Source organism: Polistes fuscatus, unplaced genomic scaffold (genome assembly GCF_010416935.1).
Source record: "Polistes fuscatus isolate 324 unplaced genomic scaffold, CU_Pfus_HIC Scaffold24, whole genome shotgun sequence".
In the NCBI taxonomy this organism is placed as follows: Eukaryota; Metazoa; Arthropoda; class Insecta; order Hymenoptera; family Vespidae; genus Polistes; species Polistes fuscatus.
In genome coordinates this window covers 295,839-315,879 of record NW_025113101.1, presented here as the reverse complement: position 1 = coordinate 315,879, position 20,041 = coordinate 295,839, and the positions used below count along the sequence as shown (strand labels likewise).

At 30.8% G+C, this 20,041-nt stretch overlaps 1 protein-coding gene across 10 annotated transcripts in view; it reads left to right on the top strand.

Annotated features, from left to right (window-relative positions):
• The window catches only part of LOC122518261 (potassium channel subfamily T member 2), a 124,687-nt gene that overhangs the window by 23,691 nt on the left and 80,955 nt on the right, over window positions 1–20,041 (top strand). Inside the window, exon 1 of one of the 10 annotated variants that reach the window (XM_043637077.1) lies at window positions 14,096–14,155. The exons of the other annotated variants lie outside the window; for them this stretch is intronic. The gene's annotated coding sequence lies outside the window, so the exon portion shown is untranslated. Of the gene's footprint in view, window positions 1–14,095; window positions 14,156–20,041 lie in introns of those variants that run through there. 10 annotated transcript variants of the gene reach the window in all.

The following is a 20,041-nucleotide window of genomic DNA, read 5'->3' as shown; positions in this document are numbered from 1 at the left end:
GGGAGGGGGGGGTGGGTGCTACGATGGAATTAATCTTGGGAAAAGTACGATGGGTTATACGCGATCGTTTGTCTCGATAGTATTTTCGGGTTTGGGGCGTTTGGCAAATCTCAAAAAACGGTACAACGTTGTACAAACAAAGAGAGCACCGTGATGTTATTGCAAAGTAGAACGAATAAAAAGAAATAAAGAAAAGAAAAGAAAAGAAACGAAGAGAAACGAAGAGAAGAGAAAAAGGGGGGTCTTTGACGAGTGAAGTTGTTGGAAATCTAGTTAAAAAGTTGCTAACGCGTAAGGATAGGTGGAGGGGGGGGGAAGGATAGAGAAAAAGAAAAAGAAAAAGAAAAAGAAAAAGAAAAAGAAAAAGAAAATCTTGAAAAAGAAGAAGAGATGGAAGAAGAAATCGGTGGGATCGGTTGAAGAGATCGTCGGATTGAATGAGAGAGAAAGAGAGAGAGAATGTGTAAGAATGAAATAGGAGGATGAAAAATAAGCAAAAAAAATGGAGAAGATCGGGTGGACAGGTTGGATTGTTTCGAAACGATCCTGCGAGTTTGCGAATTTCAGTACTTCGTAGATGAAATGAAGAGGAGGGTGTTGGACGGGTGGCATAAGGGATGATACGGAGGTGAATCTCTCTCTCTCTCTCTCTTTCTCTCTCTCTCTATTTCTCTCTCCCTTGAACCTTGTTCGGTTTGTTCGCGTTTGTTGGCAGCGCGGGAGGCGTTGCTGGCGTCGAAGCCTTCGGGATGGCAGTTGCCTACGAACCGTCGTACGGTTGAGACCCCACCTGGTTTACTACACTAGGGTCTCATTCGTGTTTCGCGTATCTCGACGCCATCTATTATTATTATTATTATTATTAAACCTCGTGCCACGCATAAAACGATTTTCACAATTTTTTTTTCTTTTTTTTTTCTTTTCTTTTCTTCTTCTTCTTCTTCTTCTGCTTCTTCATCTTCTATTCATCTTATAACACCGGCATATTTTAACGAAATTTACAATCGACCGGCGCGAATTCTCATCGTTGTATCTTTAGATAATTCTTCCCCCAATAATCATACTCGTCTTCTTTACTTTGACTTTATTTTATTGGTTTTATTTAATAATTTGTTGTCGCCCGATTCCGGAGAGTTTCCTCGTTGTTTATCGAGATTCGTTCGTATCGCACGCGTCACGAATTATTAATCTTAGTTTCATTAACTTTTCCTTCTTCATTTTGTTTCTATAATCGTTCGGATATTCTTTTTTCTTTAAATTATCAAATTGAATCGCGCACAGATCTAGTAATAATAATTATATTTGTATAATATGGGGGAAAGAAAGTATAAGAAATAAATTTTTGTCGAGTAATCAAGGTACCGAGGATTAACTTATATTAAAAGGGATTGATAAAGTTAATTAAGATAGTCAAAAGGGGTTTGTTAATAGGGGTTTCTTTGAGAGAATCTTTCATGTTCGTGTTATATATGTTGAAAAGGTCGAAAGTGGCGCCATCTTGGATGGCTTGCATCCCTCTTTTCATCATCCCTCTTGCTTGGTCTCTCTCGTCTATGCTAGGAAACATTGACTAGGTTGACTAATGGCAAGGAATGCTCTCGGACAAAACGGAAAGGAAAAAAAGGACATTTCGTTCGGCAGAGGGTAACGTTGATAAAATGGAATGTGCAAAAAGGGGCGCGAATATTTGTCTTTCTTTATCATCTCTAATGAATGAGTTAATGACAGTGACGATGACTATGTCAAAGTTAACTATACAAAAGCTATTGTATTTCGTCTAAACAAAGACCGGAGAGTTCTAATTTTGTACTGTTAATTAGCTAGCTAGTTCACAATTAGCGAATTAATCTTTCATGCGTGTTTGTATTTATAACGCGTGTATTCGGAAAATGTGAAAATGTTTTCTTACGTTATGGTAGCAAAAGCTTTAACACAACTTATCTAGTTAGATTAGAATATATACATTGAACGTGTCGCAAATGAGAAGATTTATCAATGGAAATCAATTACATCGTCGGCACACTGTTTAACGATTAAGTTCGTGACGCTTATGCGAATCAACAGATTGCTATGTTGTTTTCAACGATCAACGAGCTAACCAATCGGCCAACTATACTTTAACGATAACTTCGTGTCATGTTAGTAATATTTTATTGATACCATATCTATATTTACATATTATATATATCTGTTTTATAACCATGCACATATATATATATGTGTATGTGTGTGTGTGTGTGAAGTTTATTTTTCGTTTGCTCCATTTATTTGTTCCGAGCATTTAATAGATCGATCTATCGGTCATTTCTACATCGGTTTTATCGCATGATGGGGAGCAATTATTTGAACGTAAAATATTGTACGATTGGATTTCTTTCACATTTCGGGATTATTGTCAAAATTTCACGACTATCGTAATAACGAATCGCGCACGTATTTTCTTCTTCGATATTTTTTCTTTGTGAATATATTTCTTGTTCTTTTTCTTGTTCTTTTTTTAATCGAGATAAATCATCGAGCTTTTTTGCACGGAATATCGGGAAGGATAAATATGCGAAGTCGAAGGCGTCGTAGATTTTTCTTTCTTTTTTTATTTTCAATCGTTATTTTATCAAATGATATTTCAATCTAATCCTGATACCATTCACAAAGTATTCGTTTAAATATTTAATTTATCACGCGTTTAACGTTTCGATTATTAATTAATATTAATGACAAAGTTTTATGTTTTAATTTTTCTTTTTTTTTCTTTTTTCTTTTTTTTCAAAGATAATACCGTACGATATAAAATTGAAAGATTTACATTATAAAATTACGATCTGCCGTTAATTTCCATAATTGTTACGATATGATAATGTAAGAATCGAGAAGTAGATGAGCTGCGTGTACATAAAATGAAATTTATAGACTAGAAAACATCTATGTTTAATGCAACGTACGTGCATTATTATTCCAGAGATGTTTTATATTTCTTCTTGTTTTATTTTTTGTTTTTTTTTTTGTTGTTGGTTTGTTTTTATTTATCCCCGCGTTATATAATATCGATGCGATAATTTCTCTCTTTCTCTCGCGCATATTTATTCTGTCTCGTCATTTTGTAAGATTTAATTAAGCGAATAATACTTTATTGTTGCGTTAAGTTACGTTAATCCGTGGCACATTTTAACGAATAATATTCTTTAGAAGAAACGAACGAATAGACACTAATAAAAAAAAAACTATTTAATGAGAAAGAAATTCAATTCAGAGATCCCCGTTCGATGAAACATTTTTCGCGCATTGTTGCAAATATCCGAATGAACGAGTAAAAGAACAAAAATTATTATTATTATCGATTGTCCAACACAGACGCAAGAGAATTTTCATATTTTTTTTTTTTAATTTTCTCTCCTTATCTCCTCTTATCTTTTCTCTTCTCATCCTTTCCTTTTCCTTTTCAAATAACACAACTGATTTTTCGATTGCATTATCAAGAGATATAATATGATGGAAACAAAGTAGACACAACGATTTGATTTATCGTCCGCCTACGTAATTCATTATACCGTCAGAGATATTTTCCAACGAATTCAACAGGTGGAACGAAACATTTCGAATGATGAATTATCGAGAAGGAAAGGATAATCTAAAAGATATTATTTTTAATATGAAGTTAAAAAGAAACAAAAAAAAAAAATTATTTGTAATCTATTACATAATTATCGAACGTTAGATAATTTATTTTTTTTCTTATTATTTCTGTTTGATCTCTAATTCTTAGATAAAATTCGCGAGTAAACATCGTTCGCAAATAAAATCGATCGAAACGTTTTCAGTCATCCATAAGAAATAATTGAAGTATGAGGTAGATAAATTACCTAAGAAAATTTCAATCAATAATTAATCAAATGAAAAAATCAATCAATAATTAATCATGAAAAAATTAATTATTCTGCATAATTATTGAGAAATAATGTACACATTGACGGATTTTCGAGCTTTAGTAATAACAACGATACAATATTTCTGATGTTAGAAATTCGATAAAATAAAAATTTTTATTATCGATTTCTCTTCCTCCCCCATGATATATTTATCAATAGCAATTCGTTCACGATAGATAGATATTATATATGTTTTTTTTTCTATCCCTCCTCTAATATCTTCTCCATTGAGCATCTTAATTTTTAAATAAAATTCGGGAGTAAAAATCGTTGAAATAAAATCGATCGAAACATTTCAGTCATTCATAAGAAATAATTGAAGTATGAGGTAGATAAATTACCCTAACAAAATTTCATCCAATGAAAAATCAATTATTCTGCATAATTATTGAGAAGTAATGTACACATTGACGAATTTTCGAGCTTTAGCAATAACAACGATACAATATTTCTGATCGATGTTAGAAATTCGATAAAATAAAAATTTTTATTATTGATTTCTGTTCCTCCCCCATGATATATTTATCAATAGCAATTCGTTCACGATAGTTAGATATTATATATGTTTTTTTTTCTTTCCCTCCTCTAATATCTTCTCCATTGAGCATCTTAATTTTTAAATAAAATTCGGGAGTAAAAATCGTTCAAATAAAATCGATCGAAACGTTTTCAGTCATCCATAAGAAATAATTGAAGTATGAGGTAGATAAATTACCCTAACAAAATTTCATCCAATGAAAAAATCAATTATTCTGCATAATTATCGAGAAGTAATGTACACATTGACGGATTTTCGAGCTTTAGCAATAACAACGATACAATATTTCTGATGTTAGAAATTCGATAAAATAAAAATTTTTATTATCGATTTCTGTTCCTCCCCCATGATATATTTATCAATAGCGTTTCGTTCACGATAGATATTATATATGTTATTTTTTTTCTTTCCCTCCTCTAATATCTTCTTCATCGAGCGGATCTGTTTAATCAAGTAGGATAGAATATCCTGCAAAGTAGTGGGTATAGAGTAGAACGTATGGGGGATTCGGAGAATATAAGTACGTAGTAGTGGTGTGAAATTGTTATACCTCCTACTGACACAGGAGATTTCCAACGTACAAAGAAACGGGGAAACTAGAAGATAACAAATTGAATCGAATCCTCTATCTCTCTCTCTCTCTCTCTCTCTCTCTCTCTCTCTTTGTCTCTCTGTCTCTCTCTCTCAATGCTTTAATAAAAGACAAGAGGAGGACGACTCTCAGAGGATTCTCCTCTCCCTGCAATTAATCGAACTTTTTCCTTCTAACGTGGCGACACATTGACGCTCCTTGATATCTGATGATCATGATCGTGCTTGCCATAAATATAAAGCTCGATATATTCGATTGATGATCGTCTCTTCTTCTTTGAACCGGCAAAGAAACCTGATAGAACTGTGACGACATCAAACGAACCTTGGATAAAACGGACCTACCGATTTCTTCCGCAACAACAGTTTCCACCTATAACTTCAGATATTTCATGCTATTTCCTTTCATCGAAAAGAGGAAAAAGGATATAGTAACGTGTTCCATCTATGCAATATTTTATTCTTTTTCTATCTCTCTCTCTCTCTCTCTCTTTCATACTTCTTATATCTTTTTCTTTTCTCTTCCATTCGAGAAATCGAAACGCGTGATGCGTGACCCAGCTGCAAATCACGAAATTAATAACGAAGCTCATATTTCATGTTGCAAAAATTTGGAAAGAAGAATAATCTCGTTAATGAAATAATTGAAGTATCTAGTGTCGATTATTTTTTGTTTTTTAAATCATTTGACAAACAGAATTCAGATTTCAACGATGCACGCCCTTAAAAATTGATCTCCGTCTGACGATAGGGGAAAAGGTATAGAACGTGATCTCCATAACGATGTTGGACATATGTAGATGTGTCTGGTAAATTGGAAAGTGGAGGACCTGTCTGCGTTGGATATCGTAATCATTAAGGGCTCTAGGGGAATATATGTGTATGCATTTGCAATTCTATGTGATGATAGGGAGTTGAAAAAATTCTAAACTAGTTAATACGTACATATGACGTTATTTATTAATTTATTTATTTTATATATTTAACGAGATGGATAAATGTTTATTTTTATCGAAAATCATTTCTAACCCTTTGAGGCACGGTATTTTAAAAAAATAAAAAAGACCCACGCTGCGTGCAGAGGAATTGCATTTCTTTTTAAACTTCACTAAATTGATTTATTTTTATTAATAAAAGAAGAATAACATGAATAATAATTATTCAATTAAGTTTTTTTTTATTACAGGGGTGAGACTCGTATAATCTCATCGTGCAACATGTACGCATGAAATTACACAAAAATTGCTTTATTTTTAGTAATAAAAAAAGAAAAAAGAGGATAATATGAAAACATAGAAAAATATTAATAATTTAATAAAGTTTTTTTTTGTTATAGCAGTGAGACTCGAGAATAATCTAACCGTGCACGTATTATGCATCAAAAACATGAGACATTTTTTTAATACAGCCGTGTCTCAAAGAATAAAAAGCCAGACGATAAAGGACGCCGTAATATTTTGCACAAAATTAATTAAAAAAAAAAATAGAAAATGTTTTATCAAAGATAACTCCTATCGCGGTGTTTTAACATTTGTTCCCTTCTTATTTTTGTTTAATACGAAACAAGCGTGGTATCGGGAAGCTTATCATTTTTCGAGATGAGATTTTTTGTTCTTTTTTTATTTTTTTTTTTTTTCAGACTCCTTGGCATAAATTTTTAATAGATAGGTTTATACTCGCGTTGACGGACATGTTAGAAGAGCGTTAATACAAATATGAAGAAGATAAACAATTCTACCATTTCGATCGTTCGTTCGAGTTTAGTTACGTTAGTTACACATATACATGAATAACAACGATTTCACGTATGTACAACACGTGTCATTGGAAATTCTTCGTATAACACACTCGACGAATGAAAGGATGAAAAATAAATATGAATGCACGACGACCATCGGCTAGTATATACCACCCACCAATCTACGTAAATATTACATATCGATGCGAACTAATGTTATATTCCGTCTTGAAAAAGGAAAATCAAAATCAAATGTCGCGTAAAAGAAAAAGAAAAAGAAAAAGTAAAAGTTAAATCATATTTTTCCATTTCGAAAATAACATATTAACGATTACTAATTCGTTTATATTATATTTGCGAATAAATTGTTCGATTATTAATGTGAAATGATATTTTGTTTGTTTGTTTGTTTGTTTCTTTTCATGACGTTTCGCATGAAATATCGATGAGGAAATTTGAAAGTAGCAGTTATCATGGTTAGGACTATAAATTAAGCGTGTCGCGTAAAAGATAAAGAAAAAGAAAAAGTAAAAGTAAAATCATATTTTTCCATTTCGAAAATAACATATTACGATTACTAATTCGTTTATATTATATTTGCGAATAAATTGTTCGATTATTAATGTGAAATGATATTTTGTTTGTTTGTTTGTTTGTTTGTTTGTTTCTTTTCATGACGTTTCGCATGAAATATCGATGAGGAAATTTGAAAGTAGCAGTTATCATGGTTAGGACTATAAATTAAGCGTGTCGCGTAAAAGATAAAGAAAAAGAAAAAGTAAAATCAAAATCATATTTTTCCATTTCGAAAATAACATATTAACGAATACTAATTCGTTTATATCATATTTGCGAATAAATTGTTCGATTATTAATGTGAAATGATATTTTGTTTGTTTGTTTGTTTGTTTCTTTTCATGACGTTTCGCATGAAATATCGATGAGGAAATTTGAAAGTAGCAGTTATCATGGTTAGGACTATAAATTAAGCGTGTCGCGTAAAAGATAAAGAAAAAGAAAAAGAAAAAGTAAAATCATATTTTTCCATTTCGAAAATAACATATTAACGAATACTAATTTGTTTATATTATATTTGCGAATAAATTGTTCGATTATTAATGTGAAATGATATTTTATTTGTTTGTTTGTTTGTTTCTTTTCATGACGTTTCGCATGAAATATCGATGAGGAAATTTGAAAGTAGCAGTTATCATGGTTAGGACTATAAATTAAGCGTTCGTGTTAATACGAACGTCGTTAGGAACGTTCACATTTTTCAAGGGAAGAGAAATAAGAGCGAAACTGTCGACGTGTCGGTGAATATATGACGCTGTTGGAAAGCTAATTTCGATTGGAACGGATTTACGAGCGTTTTCGTACACTGCGGACAACCGATTACCGTTAGCATTGCTAACAATAGACGCGCAAACCATATTACGAGCCCGGCTGCTAAATTTTCCGTGCGCGTAATGTCAATTAAAAAATGTTCATTTCTTATTTTGAACGAGACGGACACTCGAACGACCGCTTAAACACGTGCAAAACGTTCCTTGACCGAATAATATTCCAGTCCGAGCGTGTTCCACCAAGGATTTCTCTCAATGTTTTATTATCGCATCGATCATTTTGCCAGTTTTATTCGAGAGAAGCATTTCAAACAACGATTCATCAACGATCTCGTGTGTCCGCGCACGTGTGTGTGTGTGTGTGTATTTCTTTTACAAATGATCTTATAAATTATTCATTTGATTTTTTTTCTTTTATTACGTTTATGTATAAACAATTTCGCGTCAACAAACGAATCGATATACTTCGATACGAAAGTCCAGTAATCGAATAAATTATTAGATTTATAGGTTTAGGTAGATATAGTTTATTTTCAATTGATAGAAGATCGATTTTTGCGTGGTAATTTTTATTAACAAACTACAACTGATTTTGAGATCGTATGTTCGAAAATATTGATGTTTCGGAAAGGTTGAAATTAGTTCGAATGAACTTATACGAAAGTTCGGAAAGAGGAGGGTCTCATTGTAGAAGTATTCTTGATGAATAATTTACCTTCGTTAATTAGCGCTTTAGTTGTAACTTTGAAGTAAGTTTTAACGACGCTCGACATTAATTCGATATTTTCGATAAAACAATTGTTAAGATTGTAACTCTCTGATATTAAATAATAATATATTTATCGGTATAATTTCCGCCAGGTCTTCAGAACGTTTACTTGTTTATTCCAACTTATACAAAGTTGGAATGAAGTTTTATAATAGTTATGATATACTTAACTAAACGTATAAATAATCTTAAAGCGCATTAAAAAGGAAACAAGAAAGCAAAAAGAAAACTGTGCCAGAGTCTAGAATTTATTTGATTACTTTTCTCGTAATGCGCGAGAATACCGTTGGTCGTATTTTTTTAATTGTATTTTTATCTGCATAAGCAAAAATAAAATACAATTCGCGAAATAAAAATGTCGTATTGTCACCTAATTTGATTTATTCGCGAATCGTAAGACGAACAACGATGTTGAATATTTCAACGTTGAAATTTGATCGGTTATTCGATCGATGATACACGAAATTAGAATTGCATTGAAATGTATTTACTACAATTGTATGAAACTTCTTCAAAAATAATATCAAATACGATCTGGACGATATTGATTTTTTTTCTCGAAAGACCAAGTTTATATATCTCGTCGATAGATAAATTCGTAAAATTATTCCCCCTTGGTACGAGCAACAACGTTTACTATCCGTTTGAAGAATTTATATACTTTTCTACAAAGACAAGAAGTTCGTTGGGGAAAAGCCAATATCATTGTTGAAAGCTAACTATTTATCGTCATCCTTTTGCCAAAGTTAACTGTACACCTATCCACCATAAAAAAAAAGATAAAAAGAGGGACAACTTTGTCCGACTAAAAATTTGCCATGTGTAATTGCATAATGAACCTCGTTAAATACCCCCAATGAAGTTTTAATGAATTTCTATCGTAAGAAGAACTTTTGAATTGAGTAGCATCTTAAGTACCCACGTTATCTTCCATCGATAGCAACAGATTAGACGAGTTAGAAAACTTTTCTGATCGATTATTCGTCTCCGTTACACTCACGCTTCGGGTTTCAGAAAGAATAATTTATAAAAATAGAGAAACAAGATTCTCTTGTAATAGAAATATCGATCATTTTGATAAACATAGTTAACCTGTAACAAAGATATTAGATTTTTCATGAAATAAAATACAATTATACTGAAAAAAAAACTGCGAGAGATAGAAAACCACAAATATTTCTATTACACAAATTAACCCCTTCCTCAACAATCCCCACCCCGGATAAGCAATTTTCCTTGGGCATCGATTTTCCGATATCGAAGTAGTTTGTTTAAATGACGATTTCCTTAACGCAGTCTCCAGACGCGTTATGCTAATTCATCTGATTAAAAGAAGATATCGTTGTCCCGAAGTTTGAAATGACTTTTTCTTCTGAATTTTTTCTCAAGTTTCCTTTTCCGCACGATTAACAAGATTGAAATGAAATCGTGGTGGGTGGGTGGTGGTTACGTGCTCGATTGAATGAGAATTTCGCGTTGAAATTTTTTTCTAACCACAATCGAAATAATCCGGTTTTAAAACCGTAATAAGTAAGACTTATCTAAAAAGAACTATAAAAAAGAACTATAAAGACTAAAAAAAAAGAAAAATGAAAAGAAAAATTGAAAAATCCACGAATCGTCGTTGTCTCCGTTTTTTTTTTGAAATATTTAAGAAAATAGATACGCTAAGTTGCAGACTTTTTTTCTTCCTCGCTTTATCCCATAGGATTTTAAAATATTCGATCCAGCAATATGTCTTCCGAACTGTCGTGTCGTTATTCTTCGTGGTATTAACCCTCCTTTCCGAGTAACTATAAGAAAACACATCGTTGGTATTCCAAAAAGGAAACTCAATTCTCCGGTATTTGTAACGGGAGGGGGGGTAACAAATTTTCGTCGTTTTATTTCTTTTTTTTTTTTTTTCTTTTGAGCATGGCAGGTTTTACAAAAAAAATATTCCAACGGTTTTCGATGAAGGATTTTGGATTTGTCGTAAAAATTTCGTATCGAATGTTATCGTTACTTTCCTTTCAACTTGTTATTACGCTTTATGAAGCTATTGAAATTCTAAACACACACAAACACACACACACACAGTGTTTGATATTAATTAATTAACTGGCCACAAGTCACGTTCAAGTTATGCGTATATACCTGGGCAAACGCTTTACTTTATATTGTTTTACACTAATTCGAAACATAGGAAGTTTCCAAAAGATGTTTAGCCACGAAATACACTGCTAGTCATCGTTTAATTGTAACGTTTAATAAATGAGAGTCCACTTGACTAAATTCAAATCGAGTTTTACCCCTTGGTAATTGCCAAGAACTTTTATTACTACCCCTGATTTTCCAACGTTATCGTTTACTCTCTTGATATAACAAATAATACGATCATTTAACGTATATATATTATTATTACAGATACAATCATTCAAATTCTTCATACAATATATCCAAATATTTCTTTGAATAATTTAAACATATTCCATTATATTCAAATAAATTATCTACGACTGTAATAATGAATTTATTTTTATAAATTACTTTAATTTTGAATATCAGTAATGATCATTTAACGTATATATTTATTACAGATACAATCATTCAAATTCTTTATACAATGTATCCAAATATTTTTTGAATAATTTAAACATATTCCATTATATTCAAATAAATTATCTACGACTATAATGATGAATTTATTTTTATAAATTACTTTAATTTTGAATATTAGTAATGATCATTTAACGTATATATTTATTACAGATACAATCATTCAAATTCTTTATACAGTGTATCCAAATATTTTTTTGAATAATTTAAACATATTCCATTATATTCAAATAAATTATCTACGACTGCAATGATGAATTTATTTTTATAAATTACTTTAATTTTTAATATTAATAATGATCATTTAACGTATATATATATTACAGATACAATCATTCAAATTCTTTATACAATGTATCCAAATATTTTTTTGAATAATTTAAACATATTCCATTATATTCAAATAAATTATCTACGACTGTAATAATGAATTTATTTTTATAAAAATTACTTTAATTTTTAATATTAGTAATGATCATATTACAGATACAATCATTCAAATTCTTTATACAATGAATCCAAATATTTCTTTGAATAATTTAAACATATTCCATTATATTCAAATAAATTATCTACGACTGCAATGATGAATTTATTTTTATAAATTACTTTAATTTTTAATATTAGTAATGATCATTTAACGTATATATATATTACAGATACAATCATTCAAATTCTTTATACAATGTATCCAAATATTTCTTTGAATAATTTAAACATATTCCATTATATTCAAATAAATTATCTACGACTGTAATAATGAATTTATTTTTATAAATTACTTTAATTTTGAATATTAGTAATGATCATATTACAGATACAATCATTCAAATTCTTTATACAATGTATCCAAATATTTTTTTGAATAATTTAAACATATTCCATTATATTCAAATAAATTATCTACGACTGTAATAATGAAATATTAGTATTAATACGATTACTTTAATTTTGAATATTAGTAATGAAGTGACCCAATTCTGCCTATTTCGTTGGATTATTACATAATCTTGGGTTTTGTGTATCATGCATCATCTCATCATCAGATCATGTAGATCTAATTATCTGTCACATTCTAGGGAACATAGTTTAAGTATTGAACTTATCTTGTCAAGTTACTTCCTCGACAAGTTCAACTACTTTGATAGGAGATAGAAGATTATGTTGTAAAATTGAATATCCTTTTTAGCCAACTTAATACAGTATTCTCTTGATATATTTGAGTTAATTCGAAATCATACATAGTGTGGTACGGAAAGAACTTATGGGGTAACCTAAAGCTGTCCCATAACATTTAAGGAAATCACATACACAGTATTGTAGGATTAATGGTATTCCTTTGTGACGAAAGGTACACGATTACATTCAGTATTTAACCGTAATGTACTGCATTGACCTGAATGCATCATGCACTTGCTCAACGTTACTTGTGATAGACTAACTAAGCTATCACACAATGTCACGCACCGTGCATTGCATAAATTAACTTAGATTGGGATTGAAACATTTTTTACCACCATATAGAAAAATTCGAAAGTACGTGAAATTAATTAGACGCCGGATTTAATCGTCTATTTTTAGATTTTATCTTTTTTGTTTTTTTTTCGAAAGAAACTTTTCCTTTTCGATAAAAATAAAAAGATAAAAAAATATTACGTCAAAAAAGGGGAACAATGTAAAGGATAGACGTAGAAAAAGGTCGGATTGATCAAAAGGGGTATCTTCGTTCCACTTATAATTAAATCCACTTAAATTACTATAGGAATCCAATAAACTTAATAACCTCTGTGCGTCTCTGGACAATCGAAAGCCGATCTTATTAGAAGTTTAGGGCTTGTATCAATTACTCTCCGGTCTGCTAAAAGTCGAAAATGCATTTATGATTGCAGCCATGCTGGGTCGATAATAATTGTATCATTGATTATTGTTAAAACGAAAAAGCCGACGAAATATATAATAAAATAAATAATCATAATGATAATAACATGGAAAATATATCATCTATATAAAATAAGGACCAACAAAAAAATAAAATGACGGAGGAATACAGGGATATATATTAAAAAATAAAAAAAAATAAAATTAACAAACAGAAAAATCAGAGGGACCCAATTCGTATACCTTATACATTAATTATCTACCTGCTTACCTACCTGTCAGTACGTTATTCGTGGGGCCACAATTTTCAAGAATTAAAATATATATATATGTGATAGTCAATTATTATTAGAACAACAAACAAACAAAAAAACAAGTAATGAAAAGTATAAGCTAAAAGTATATCCAAACGGACGTGGAAACGAATGAAATTAAATAATATTTTCGACGCATATTATCAAACTCGAGAATATATATACCTTGTCATTATTTTTCATCGAATATATCATCGAACAATTACATCGAGGCGACTCTCCGGAAAATAAAAAAAAAACAAAACCTTAAGACGTCACCCTAAACTTGACGATCTAATACAAACGATTCGAAGTGTTTATTAGTGCTAAAAGATCGCCAGGTACTGTGCACAGCCAGCTAAACAAAACAAAAAAAATAAAACATAAAAAATATAATAAAATAAGAAAAAAAAATAAATAATAATAAAAAAAAAAAAAAAAAAGAAAGTGTATTATACTTGTTGCACGATATGTCTTGAGTGTAAGTTGGTGTATCCTGATATTACATAGCTCGTATGCCCTTACGCATGCTAATCGAGTTCTTATTCGATATCTGGCACGTTTAATTGCATTGCATGATCAATACGATTCGATAATATTCGCGTTTCTGACGAAATGGTGTTTCTCTTTATGAATAATACATGAAAAGAAAAGAAGAACATATTTTGCATCCCCCCCCTCCCGTTTATTGGTCAACGATTAATTAATGTTGATTTTCTTTCCATTCGAGTAATTTTCGTAACATTTCTTCTTTCTTCTTCTTCTTTTTTTTTTCTCGTTGTCCCCCCCGTTATCATCCTACATCGCAAAATTATACGACCCTGGAGCGTACACTTTAGCGAAATAATTTTGTCACGTCACTGAGCTCTTCTCTGATCCTGTAATTGCTCTCCGATTGCTATCAACTCGGTTGTGCAAGTCATGGCCCATGAGATACTCCAACTTATCTGATAGATAGAAAATATCGAAGCTAGGCAAATGTAATTTCGCGAAACTCAAATAGCGAATTAGTAAATGTATCGATCTTCAAACTTCCGAGTTTCATGAATTTCAATTTAACGTTAGATATGACGTTCGTTCGTTCGTTCGTTCGTTCGTTTGTTCGGTCGTGTACTATTCGATTAAATCGAAACGCAATATTAGATTGGATAAATCGATCCTAACTTATAATAGCAACGATATATACTGAAGAAGAAAAGAAAAAAAAAACAATATCTATATATAACACGTGCATGTGTTAATCAAATGCATATAACCATGCTAATAGATTCTCTAATTTTTTTCATTTTAATTTCATTAACGGTTAGAATTGAAGTCAGGATTATCTCGTTTTTGAAATGGGACCTTCTTAGTCGGAAAGTTCATTTTCATTTGTAGGCTCTCTATCTAATGATTTAATAACTTAATACCCCATTTTCGTGACTGCCGTTAAATACGTGTCTTATCCTAGTTTTCGACTTAGTGTCATTCATATTCATATTTATATCTCGTTGATAACTAAGTTCAATCCTTGAGATAATTAATTATTGCGAAGTTTTTTTCTTTTTATCTTCTTTTTCTTTTTTTTTCGTAATTTGGCTTAAAAAAAGAAGAAAAAAAAAAAGATAAGCAGAAATAATGAATATAATGCATTAACGAGGAATCCGCTAATGGATGTACTTGAATTTGGAGTGGGTGTGAGTTTCAGCACTTATGTGTGTATGTGTGTGTATGTATGTGTGTGTTTGTAACACACGTGTCGTTTTAAGTGATATCGATATGACGTTAACTGTATTGATAAATTCATAAAGGTATTTCAACCTGTTAGAGCAAGTAAAGTTCGTAACGCGAGCTTTACAATGTATTCATACTAATATTATTATCGCGTATTAATTATTACGTATTTAAATCGATCATTTTAACTCGCTAATTGGTTTTAATCAATCCAATTTGGGTCTAGAAACAAATAAGAACGGAGACAAAGAATGAGAGAGAGAGAGAGAGAACGAATGTAATCAAAAGTTTAATGTATTGATATTTGAAATTAGATATGAAAATGATAACAAGTAATATTTACTATCTCGATATTACGCTTGTTTATTTAATTATTTAATCCACCCTTAAAAGATCAGTATTATTATTAAGGAAAGTTTTTAAATGGAATTCAAACGAAACGTGTAATATTACTCGTTATAACCATTAACGATCGAATAATATTGGAACAATTAAATTGTTTAGCTTTGTATATGTTTCGTTTAATAATTTTGTCGAAATCACGATTATTAATTAATTAGTCTCATTTCTAGCTGATTTATTTATAAATGAAGTTGAATTCGATTTATTTATAAATGAAAATGAATTTATTAAATAAATGAAGAAGAAGAAAATCAAATAAATCTATTAAAATTCAAGATACATACATCATTATTTTCCAAATCGGGTTGATAATCGAAAATAAAAGAAAGTAAAGTATAACTTAAAAAATAAAAAACTGGTGTGTGTACTTATGTACGCACGTAAGAAGTTATACTTCTTTGCCGTAAAAAAATGAACATAACCTCAATAATCTTAAAAATAACCTCAAAAAAAACTTCAAAGAAAAAAATAACTTAAACAAAAAATATTATTATTATTATATATATAAGAAAGAATAAAAAAAATACTGGTGTGCGTACTTATGTACGCACGTAAGAAGTTATACTTCTTTTGCGTACCAAAACAAACATAACCTCAATAACCTCAAAAATAACTTTAAAAAAAAACAAAGGAAACATATTTTCAATCGATCGATATATTACATATATAAGAAAGAATACAAAACAAACAAAAAACAAAAATATCAAAATATAGATATCAGTCCATACTAAATATAAGAGAGATATATCGAATTACTTCACGCGTCAACAGTCATGGCGCGGTTACAGCATTAGTTCTCGCTTCGATCATTTAAGTAAAGCAGCGCTGAGTTCGATTAGTATTTGGATGGGTGACCCGCTTGAGAAAAAAGGGGGGAAGAAGAAGAGAAGACAACTTCATGCCGTATACTTGAAATCGCTTTGCCGCGCGTCCTAAATACCGACAAACTTCATGGTGTCGTTTTTCGTGTCGCTCGGAACAAAATCACTCCCCATTACATTTTCCTCAACGAGAAAATCGAGAGTAATTCGAGTAATACATTTTACTTAATGTTAATGCATTTTAAAGGTAGATCAGTATCATCGCGATTAAATATTGATATTATTTGAAATTATTTATATAACAATGAGTAATATTATACTTTTTTCATGAGATGCATTAAACAAGAGATGAATTTGAAGCCAATTGTCAATTTATTGTCTGTCATACTTGTTAGGAGATCGACGTTTCCAGATTCTCGAAAATTTACTCGTTAATCCTTAAACATCTTTGATAATACAGCGTCCCTGACTCTTGGCAATCGTACAAGTACGCTAATCGACGGCACACCTCAAACTTTGTAACTTTCAATGGAATAGAAGTGAGAACGACATTTGGTAATTAACTTCGTGATAGTATTAGTATTACTAATAGTAGTAGTAGTATTAGTTATTACTAATACTACTTCTATTGAAGTTTCGGAACAAATTAATAATAGCAAAAACAGAGCACGTTTTCTATTATTTTATAAGAAAAAGAAAACAATATAACGGTTCAAAGTTTAAGGTCTCTCTATCTTGTTCGTACTTTTACTTGGAAGTTTTCCTTCTTTCCGTATTTCTTATTGTCCTAGAACGTTAAGATAATAATACGAGAATTACATTTCCGTATAATCTGCGTTTCTTTTGAAAACTTATCTCTCTCTCTCTCTTTTTAGAGAAAAGTTTCAAGTGCTTACGTTACGTTCGATAATCATCTGCAACAAAAGCATAGTAGAAGCATAGAGAATACAGCAAGTGACTCTTCTTCTCTCCTTAAAAAATATGAAATCCCTTGGAAGAAAATTTGTAGTTTTCTGTTTAGGTTAAAGCCCGTGTTTTAACAGTTTCAGAGAAAGACTCGTAGAGTAGCTAGCGTGTAACGTCTCTTATCCCAGGAAATATTGTTACCCGCATAATTGCTGCAATCGTTAAGTGCTCTTCGTGCAGTTCTAGATTACAAAGGCAGCAAAGTCAAAAGGAATGGGACGGGTGGTGGGGTGGGATGGGGGGTTGGGGGGGTGGACAGGATTTAAAGAGAAAATTCAGTTCGACGTTAACGACTTATCGCATTAAAATTTTGCGATAACTTTTAACCAAGTCTCCTTTAATTTAACTCGTGAAACTTCTTAAATGCATTTATTATCATTATTATTATTATTATTATTATTATTATTATTATATGTGTGTATGATACACGTGTGTGTCTTTGAGTTAAATTAAAGAAATATTACGAGAGGTAAAAGAAGACGCATAAAACAAAATCCAAACTAAAGTTGTATATTTTTTTACGTGTTTTCAAAGATTCGAACTTGAACGTGATTTTAAATTAAGCAAACATACGGTAAGGAAAAATACAACGAAATGATCAGCCCTTTTCATAAAGTTCGATACTATTATCGCAATATATCTTTTCATCAAGTCTACAAACAATATCCTAATAGGAAAATGAAATAACCAAAATCATATTTGGATCGTTTACGCCAATTAAATGAAATTATTAACTAGTATGACGATTTAACGAGTTAGATACATTATACATAGAAAATCAATTAACACGTAGATTAATATATCACTTCGCGATATATGTACATATCGATTGCGGTAGAAAGCGAGTAAGTCAATGTGGTTTGTACGAAAATTCGAATAATCAACATAACGTTATATAATTAATTTTAAATAAATGAAAATGAAAATGTGAATAACGCAAAAAAGAGAAAAAATATAAAGAAAGAAGAATAACGTGATACGAAGGGGTTTGTTAAGCAATAAAAAAAGAGAAAAAGAATAAAACAATAAAAAAAGGGTTTATTGTAACAGATAATTTGAATCGATCAAAGAATAAGTTCGAATAATTAATATAACGTAATTATAATTAGTTTTAAATAAATGAAATGAAGATGTGAATAACACAAAAAAGAAAAAGAAAATAATGAAGAGTAACGTGATACGAAGGGGTTTGTTAAGCAATAAAAAAGGAAAAAAAAGAATTAAACAATAAAAAAGGGTCTATTGTAACAGATAATTCGAATCGATCAAAGTATGGGTTCAAATAATCAATATAGTTTTAAATAAATGAAAATGAAAATGTGAATAACGCAAAAAAGAAAATAAAGAAAATAATGAAGAGTAACGTGATACGAAGGGGTTTGTTAAGCAATAAAAAAGGAAGAAAAAAAAGTATAAAAAAGAATTAAACAATAAAAAAGGGTCTATTGTAACAGATAATTTGAATCGATCGAAGAATGGGTTCAAATAATCAATATAATTTTAAATAAATGAAAATGAAAATGAAAATGTGAATAACGCAAAAGAGAAAAAGAAAATAATGAAGAGTAACGTGATACGAAGGAGTTTGTTAAGCAATAAAAAAAGGAAAAAAAAAGAATTAAACAATAAAAAAGGGTCTATTGTAACAGATAATTTGAATCGATCGAAGAATGGGTTCACGATACAATTGGTGATAGGTCGTTGCTGGTGGTGTGGTGAGGTGTGGTGTGTTCATACATCCGCGTATACTCGAGGGAAGAGAAAGCAGAGAGAATAGGGGGTGAGATTACAAGTAGTACGACGAAGGGGGTGGTGGTGGTGGTGGTGGTGGTGTGAGTAGATATAGTCAATTCGCTCGTGCTCTAATAAACGTGCGATAGATCATAGCAAGCAATCGTGTCTGGGCCGCTCGTAAAGCACCGACGAAGCAGTTTGACAGTGTCGAGAGTCGTATAACCGCGAACGTTAACTGAAAGGGTAAAGTTCAGAAGAGGGTTCGTTGGTTGGTTGGTTGGTTGGTTGGGTTGGTTGGTTGGGTTGGTTGGTCCGAGATGAGGAAAAGATTCCAAGTACCATTCGACGATGATGACAACGAGACGACGAGATTCGATAAATGGGTCGCAGTTTTTCCCCTCGATTCAGCCTGGTCTTTGGTTCGTAATGAAAAAGGGTCGGTTAATGATTGGAATAGGAGAAAGACGAAGAAGGAAGATTCTTCGAGATAAATATTTAAGAAAGAAAACGATAATATAAACTTATACAGACGGGATCACTTTTCTATCGTGATTATTGAAATTTATGATTGTTTGTAGAATATTATAAAAAAATGATCGAGTTCTTAAGTGTTCGATATAATTATTATTTCGTTTATTTCGTTTATTGAAATATTGACGGGAATTACCCATTGTTACATAACCAGAATAAATATTGAAAGATAAAAATAATACAAAGATAATATAAATATA